Consider the following 7575-nt stretch of genomic DNA (forward strand, 5'->3'; position numbering starts at 1 on the left):
CTTAGAATAGTAACGTGAACACTGTATTCAGTCACAATACAGATCATATGACTATTTTATCTTTTGTTCTAGATATGTCATTATATGTCATTTTGGTTGTTGTTAGAATATAATGTCACATCAAATCTCCGGTAAAATGGCGGGTAAAGGAAATACTTTCCAAATAAACGGCCCGGCTGAAGTCTTATCCTCTAGCAACAAGTTGACATTAAAAACTCTTATTTCGCTTCGTCTCGCAGACAAGAACAAATTGTAGAAGTTAAGACTTTAAAATTTGCCAATTTAGTCGACATGTTGTCGGTTGCACAGCATTTATACCAATTATGTTATGATAAGGTTTTACTTTTTCGCGGTAAATTGATAGAATGACAAGTTGAAATTTAATGTTCGTGTATCAGTCTATTGCGGAAACATGATTCCGAAAATATCAGAAGTTGAAAATGATAGACCAGTTGTTTTTTTTTGTATTAGATATCGTACTGCTTGTGACGGCAAGAATATGTCTATTTTACATAAAATTCAAATAGCATTATTAATGTTTTTGAAAAGTTTCTAAATATTCATTTAAGGGTTTTCTGAAGATATAAACTTACTTTAAAATTGTCTACTTTTTTAGTACTAGTTAGTTTTAAGAATATGACGAATTTTGAGGTGTGCAGCTTTGCAATTCAGTATTTTATTTATGACATTAAAACCTTTTCATAATTTAGATTTACATTTAAAAAAAAACATGGAAAAAGTTTTTTTTTTTTTTTTTTTTTTTTTAATTTTCAAATTGTCCTAGTTTCAGAAAATCGTTCGAGCTATTATAAACAGGGCAAGTTGTCTGGGTATTTCTATCAGAATCAAGCGGTTTTTCTAAAGATTTTACCTTCATAATTACATAGATTTCTTTGTAATTACGTATATTTTTTATTATTATTATTGTTTCGTTGTTGAAGTACATCATTTGTTATATGTTTCCAGTACAATATCGGCTTTGCGACTTGGTGTCTCGGTCACTGACACGTGTATGACTTGGTGTCTCGGTCAAAGACGCGTGTATAACTTGGTGTCTCGGTCACTGACGCGTGTATGACTTGGTGTCTCGTTAACTGACGCGTGTATGACTTGGTGTCTCGGTCAATGACGCGTGTACGACTTGTTGTCTCGGTCAATGACGCGTGTGGCTGTGCTTGCATTTAGAACATCAATGCTTTAATACATACTGTTTTACTCTATGTTTTCAAGTATTGCGTAAACGTTGACCGTGCGATATTTAAAAATGTGTTTCATTCACTAAAAGATGTTTTATGCATATTAATTACAATGGAGCATTCCTTTCCTAAATGATTTTAAGGTAGTGCAATTTGGAAATTTATCAAATTCATTTAGACTCTTGGAATCTGAGTTAACATTTAGTGTATATGACAGGTGTGACTGTCAGGCCATGCGCCATTTAGTCTCTTGGAATCTGAGTTAACATTTTAGAGCCTAACATTAGTGTATATGACAGGTGTGACTGTCAGGCCATGCGCCTGTTCAACGAACTTTGCAAGCTCTTCAGAACATGATAAATGACGCTTGTCACGTCTGATTGGAGCGTCTTATTTTATGCTAACTAATGAAATACTGTATTCTATCAGTTAAATATTTTCATATCTCATCACTCACACTGTGAAAATATGAAATCTATATTTTCACACTGTGAGAGATATAGCTCCGCCCCCTCATACATTGTGTATGAATTTTAAATTATTACATTAAAACAGGATGGAAATTGTAGTCGCACTTTGTTCTTTATAGTATATTTCTCGATTCACATCATTTTACTTAATGAGAATTTCATAATGTTATGCAGCAAAAAATAAAATAAAATGGAACTTTATGTTGTGTGCGTCTTTATAAGTCACAACACGTCTGACGTCATGTCTGTTTACGCGCGTCTGTTTCCCGCGCTGAGATTAAAAATTGTTGTAAAATGCACATCTCAACGTAATTGAGCATAAAATAAAAAGAAAATTTGTTTGTTGTGAGTGAATATGGAATATATCTCACCTCGAAGTGAGAAAATGTTCAATATTTGAAATTTTCTCACTTCTCAGTGAGATATATTTCATATTCACTCAAAACAAATAAATAGAGGATATTTGTTTGTTTTGAGTGAATATGGAATATATCTCACTGAGAAGTGAGAAAATTTCAAATATTTTCACGAGCGCGTAGCGCGAGTGAAAATGTGAAAATTTTCTCACTTTGAGGTGAGATATATCCCATATTCACGAAAAACAAACAAATTTTCTTTTTATTTTATGCTCAATTACGTAAATGCATTTTTCAACTGTTTTAATCTCAGCGCGGGAAACAGACGCGCGTAAACAGACATGACGTCAGACGTGCTGTGACGTTATAAAGCCGCATGCAACATAAAGTTCAATTTTGTTTTATATTTTGCTGCATAACGGTATGAAATTCTCTTTAAGTAAAATAATTTGAATCGAGAAATATATTATAAAGAACAAGGTGCGACTATAATTTTCATCCTGTTTTAAGCAAATGATTTAAAATTCATACACAATGTATGAGGGGGCGGAGCTCATATCTCTCACAGTGTGAAAATATAGATTTCATATTTTCACAGTGTGAGCGATGAGATATGAAAATATTTAACTGATAGAATACAGTATTTCATTAGTTAGCATAAAATAAATATCATCTATTTATATAGTAGGGCCTACTTATCTGGATATTTTATTAGGTATTTTTGCGATGAATATATACTAAGTATTGTGACGTAAGATTCTGTTTGAAAAAAAAATGTTGTTTAAATTTTCACATTATGAAAGTTTAGATTCAGTAATGATTGTGCCTAAAATACAGTGTATAAGTGGATAATTTTGTGCCACAAATATTTTGCGAATGTTAAAATCATGACTATGTTTGCGAAAATATTTGTGAAAGTATGATTTCTGGAAGTGCACTGTGATAGATAAGTAGTTGATGCACTATTACTCGGTCGTACAGAGAATATGTTTTATGTTTATAAACTCTACAGTCATTGATTGTTAAATACTCTGATCAGATCATACATCTAACTGTTATTGTAAGACCATTTTTTCTTTCTTGTGCATGTGCTGTTAACACGTTATATTAATTAATATCTTATTTACTTGTTAAACAAGACATATTCTCTGTAATAGTGCATTAACAAGAAGCAGACGACACTCTGATTCGAGAAGCTTTCATGGTTCTTTAGCGCGACATGTGTTAAAACACCCTTACGCGGGACTCCTGCCCCAATGTTAGTTATTTAGTTGGAGGACCGGATGCTCGAACACATGACCTCCGATGGTGTAGACCTGAACCACTGCGTAAATGTTTTGTTGACGATGATTTATGTATCTAAAAAGTCTGGGATTTTCTTCGTTTAAAAAACAGACATAAATAGAATGTGCACACGTGCCGTTTTTCAAAATATCACGTTCACGAGATAAACAGTCATTACCTTGTTTCCGTATATGCATAATCAATTATGGTATGAAATAAATAGGTCAAATCATCTTTCTAATAAAACCAGATCTATTTTTTATCTGTCAATGTCATGGTAAAATTTATCATCAAAAACGGCAGACGAACAGTGATTTTAGAGGTAGACATGATGTTAACTTTTGCGCCTTCCAAAATAATTCCCATTCACAAAAATGGCTAATATTTCCACGAAATTAACCACTTATACAGTATTTATTTAGCGTGTATATGGATTAACCACTTGTACAGTATTTTAGCGTGTATATGGAATTCTGCATTATCCTTTTGTGTAAGTTTTGTAGATATGTCTGTTATGTATGAATGTTCAGGTATTTTGGGATAGGACACTGTATATTTGGACTTTTCCTACCAGGCCCTTTTGAAAATCAAAAGTCTTAAATAATATATCCGAAAATGAAGATATTTTGAAACGTTCCATTGCTATAAATACTTTTCACAAATGATGTTGAATAAATATTGAACCGCGGATAGCATGTGCAGAATGATTTTTGCACGTTTTATCGCAGCTGGCGTCACTGATAAACCAGCAAATATTTTTCTTGTACCGTGTGAAGTTTTAATCCTGAAAAGCGATTTTAATGTAGATTTCCAGAATGCCACTTGAAAAACAAGTATACGCAGTTAGGATGACCCAAGTCAGAATCTCACACGGAATGGTTTGTTATCTTATAATGAAATTATTTAAAACAAGTTCCAGACACATTTATCTGATATCATTTTAGAACCTTCTTTTTGCACAAATGTTTTTGTAATGTAGGATTAATTTAATTCATGAAGATGTTAGTGGTCTGCTCCAGTTTTCTAAAGAAATGCAAACAGACTACAGTGCATTGTAAACGATCTAAGTTAAAGGGAGATACAAGCATTTCTATGACAAATCCGTGAGATATGAGCCGTGCCATGAGAAAACCAACATAGTGGGTTTGCGATCAGCATGGATCCAGACCAGCCTGCGCATCCGCGCAGTCTGGTCAGGATCCATGCTGTTCGCTAACAGTTTCTCCGATTCCAAAAGGCTTTAAAAGCGAACAGCATGGATCCTGACCAGACTGCGTGGATGCGCAGGCTGGTCTGGATCCATGCTGGTCGCAAACCCACTATGTTGGTTTTCTCATGGTACGGCTCAATTATGTATTCTGTTGTACTCATTTGATTAAAAGAGGCTGAAAATGTTACCAGTATGAACAAAATCTAACTGTTAAATGCAGTTACCTGATACAAATGTGAAGTAGGAAAATATGTTACAAGCTGGTCAATAAAAAACAGATCACCATAGTTTTATTACGTTATTCTGTAGGTGGCAACATCAAGTCGTATTCAAAGAATTTGTAAAAATCTATAATTTAATTTCAATGTTTAGGTAAGATTCTAGACTGGATTAGGAGAAACCACGACAACTACGCACGCATGTCTTCTAAATGTCTAATTTGCGCCAGCTATATAACATAAAAATAGTATTTCTTTGAAATTAGCTGGATTTAAATTGCTCGTATACTCTACGACTCGAATCTCCCTTTAAAAAAATGTTTCTTTAACTATGATGTAAACATGAGTTGATAATTACAATCAAAGCGAAACAGTTTTTTTTTCTTGTGTTTTGTATAATGTATCAGTGTTGTGTGTGAGCAATAAAATGTTTAAAAAAATGTCAAACTTGTTTTATTAGCTTAAAAGAGTTAACAATTTTGTAACACAATGCATGATAAAATTCAGTATATAGTAAAGTCAATACAGGCAAATGCAATGTATTTTCGCTTAACCCTTACCATTTTAAATTTCTATAATGGACTGGTCCATCTTCCAATTTGGGCAGTACCATTTATCATTTGAAGGGGTGTTTATTAAAAATTTACTGACTGAATAGCGAACAGTGCAGACCATGATCTGACTGCACGGATGTGCAGGCTGATCTTGGTCTGCACTGGTCGCAAAGGCAGAATCACTTGCCACCAGCAAGCTAAAGGTTAAAGTGATGTGAAAAATAATAACAAAGGCATTGCGAGCAAATGAGCAAATCTGATTTGATAATTGATTTATGAAAGTGATCCGAAGTCAGAGACCCTAACCAATCAGCCACGGACAGTCTGAAGACAGTCATGTATTTATTTTTATTGTGTCATTTTGCAGCTGTTAAATTACTTAACCCTTCTTTCGTTGTGTATATATATATATATATATATATATATATATATATATATATATATATATACTTCAAGTTCATGCTATCCAATCTTTATTAATTTGAAAAACATTTCAGTAATCACAATTTTTATGATCAAAAACCAGAAGCCAATCTGCTTAACTGGTGCATTTGGTATTGATGATATAAAAGAAAAAGTCATTCGTTAAAATATTTTTATAGTTGAAAATAAGCAGACGGCACTTATACTGTATCCGGTTATGTACAAATCATGCAACTAATAACAGTAGTGAAGTAATGCCGTGTAATTAATTTAGCATATCTAAAAAATCCCAATATACTGACATATACTTTCTCTTGACGATACAAATGTGACAATACAAGGAATTTCATGAAATTAGGTCAGAATGATTGCCTTGATGAAATCTAGGTCAAGTTTGAATATGGGTCACCTGGGGTCAAAATCAGGTCAAATCAAAGGAAAACCTTGTTTATGGGATAGAGGCTGTATTTTTCAGTTGATCTTCCTAAAATTAAGTTAGAATAATTTCCTTGATGAAATCTAGGTAGAATTTGAAAATGGGTCATCTAGGGTCAAAAAGTAGGTCACTTGGTTAAATCAAAGATAACCTTGTATATGCGATAGAGGCTGTATTTTTCTACTGATCTTCATGAAATTTTGACATAATGATAGCCCTTATGAAATTTAGATCAAGTTTGGGTCATCTGGGTTCAAAAACTAGGTCACTAGGTCAAATCAAGGAAAAACCTTGTGTATGCAACAGGGGCTGCATTTTACACTAGATTTTCATAAAATTTTGTCGTAACGGTTGCCTTGATGAAGTTCGAATATGGGTAGTCTGGGGTCAAATACTAGGTAATTTGGTCAGATCAAAGAATAACCTTGTGTATGCGATACAGGCTGTATTTTTCAATCATCTTCCTGAAATTTGGTCATAATGATAGCCTTGATGAAATCTAGGTCAAGTTCTAATATGGGTCATCTGGGGTCAAAAGCTAGGTCACTAGGTCAAATCAAAGGAAGTACTTGTTTATACTCAAGATGTTTGCTCCAATTTTAATGATAATTGGTCAGAATATTTTTTCCATGAAATCACGAGGTCAAACATGTTTACACTGTTATTGTGTGTTTCTCAGGTGAGCGACCTAGGGCCATCTTGGCCCTCTTGTTTAAAATTGTGATAATTTGTAAAACTTATTCGATACTTTAAAGGAAAAGAAATAACAAAAAAGTACAGAATGGTCACAACAACTGGTTATTTTCAGTACAAAATATATATATTTAAAAAAAAAATAGAAAGAAAAATCTAATTTTACTTGCACATCATATTGCACAAACCAGGGCAGATAAAAAATTAGTATAATTGAAATTTGATCATTAGAATACTGAGTTAAGTAATTAAAAGTTAAAATGATAGGACATAATGCAATATGAGAACTAGGAAGAAGAATACAAGTGTTAGAGGGTGCAAAACATAACTGACAATGTTTAACCTTTAGCCTGCTGGCGGCAAGTTATTCTGCCTTTGCATCCAGGGAAACCAAGATTAGCCTACATATCCAAGCAAGCTAATCATGGTCTGCACTAGTTACTATTCAGTCAGTAAATTTTCAGTGAACACCCCTTTAAATAATAAATGGTATTGCCCAAATTGAATGATGGACCAGTTCATTATAGAAATTTAGCAGGCTAATGATTAAAATGAACAATCAAACATCGGTGTATAAAGCAGCGAGTCAAAGGAGTGACTCAGTGTAGCTGCTTAAGGGAGGTAACTGCTGAAGACAGGTGGAAATTAGAACAAAATCGCAATTCCGGTTGTTAACTGACTGGCTGCTCTAGGCAAGCGGTTGTTTAATACTGGTGGCTGCTAAAACAGGCTTAA

Source organism: Mercenaria mercenaria, chromosome 2, assembly GCF_021730395.1.
Source record: "Mercenaria mercenaria strain notata chromosome 2, MADL_Memer_1, whole genome shotgun sequence".
Classification (NCBI taxonomy): domain Eukaryota; kingdom Metazoa; phylum Mollusca; class Bivalvia; order Venerida; family Veneridae; genus Mercenaria; species Mercenaria mercenaria.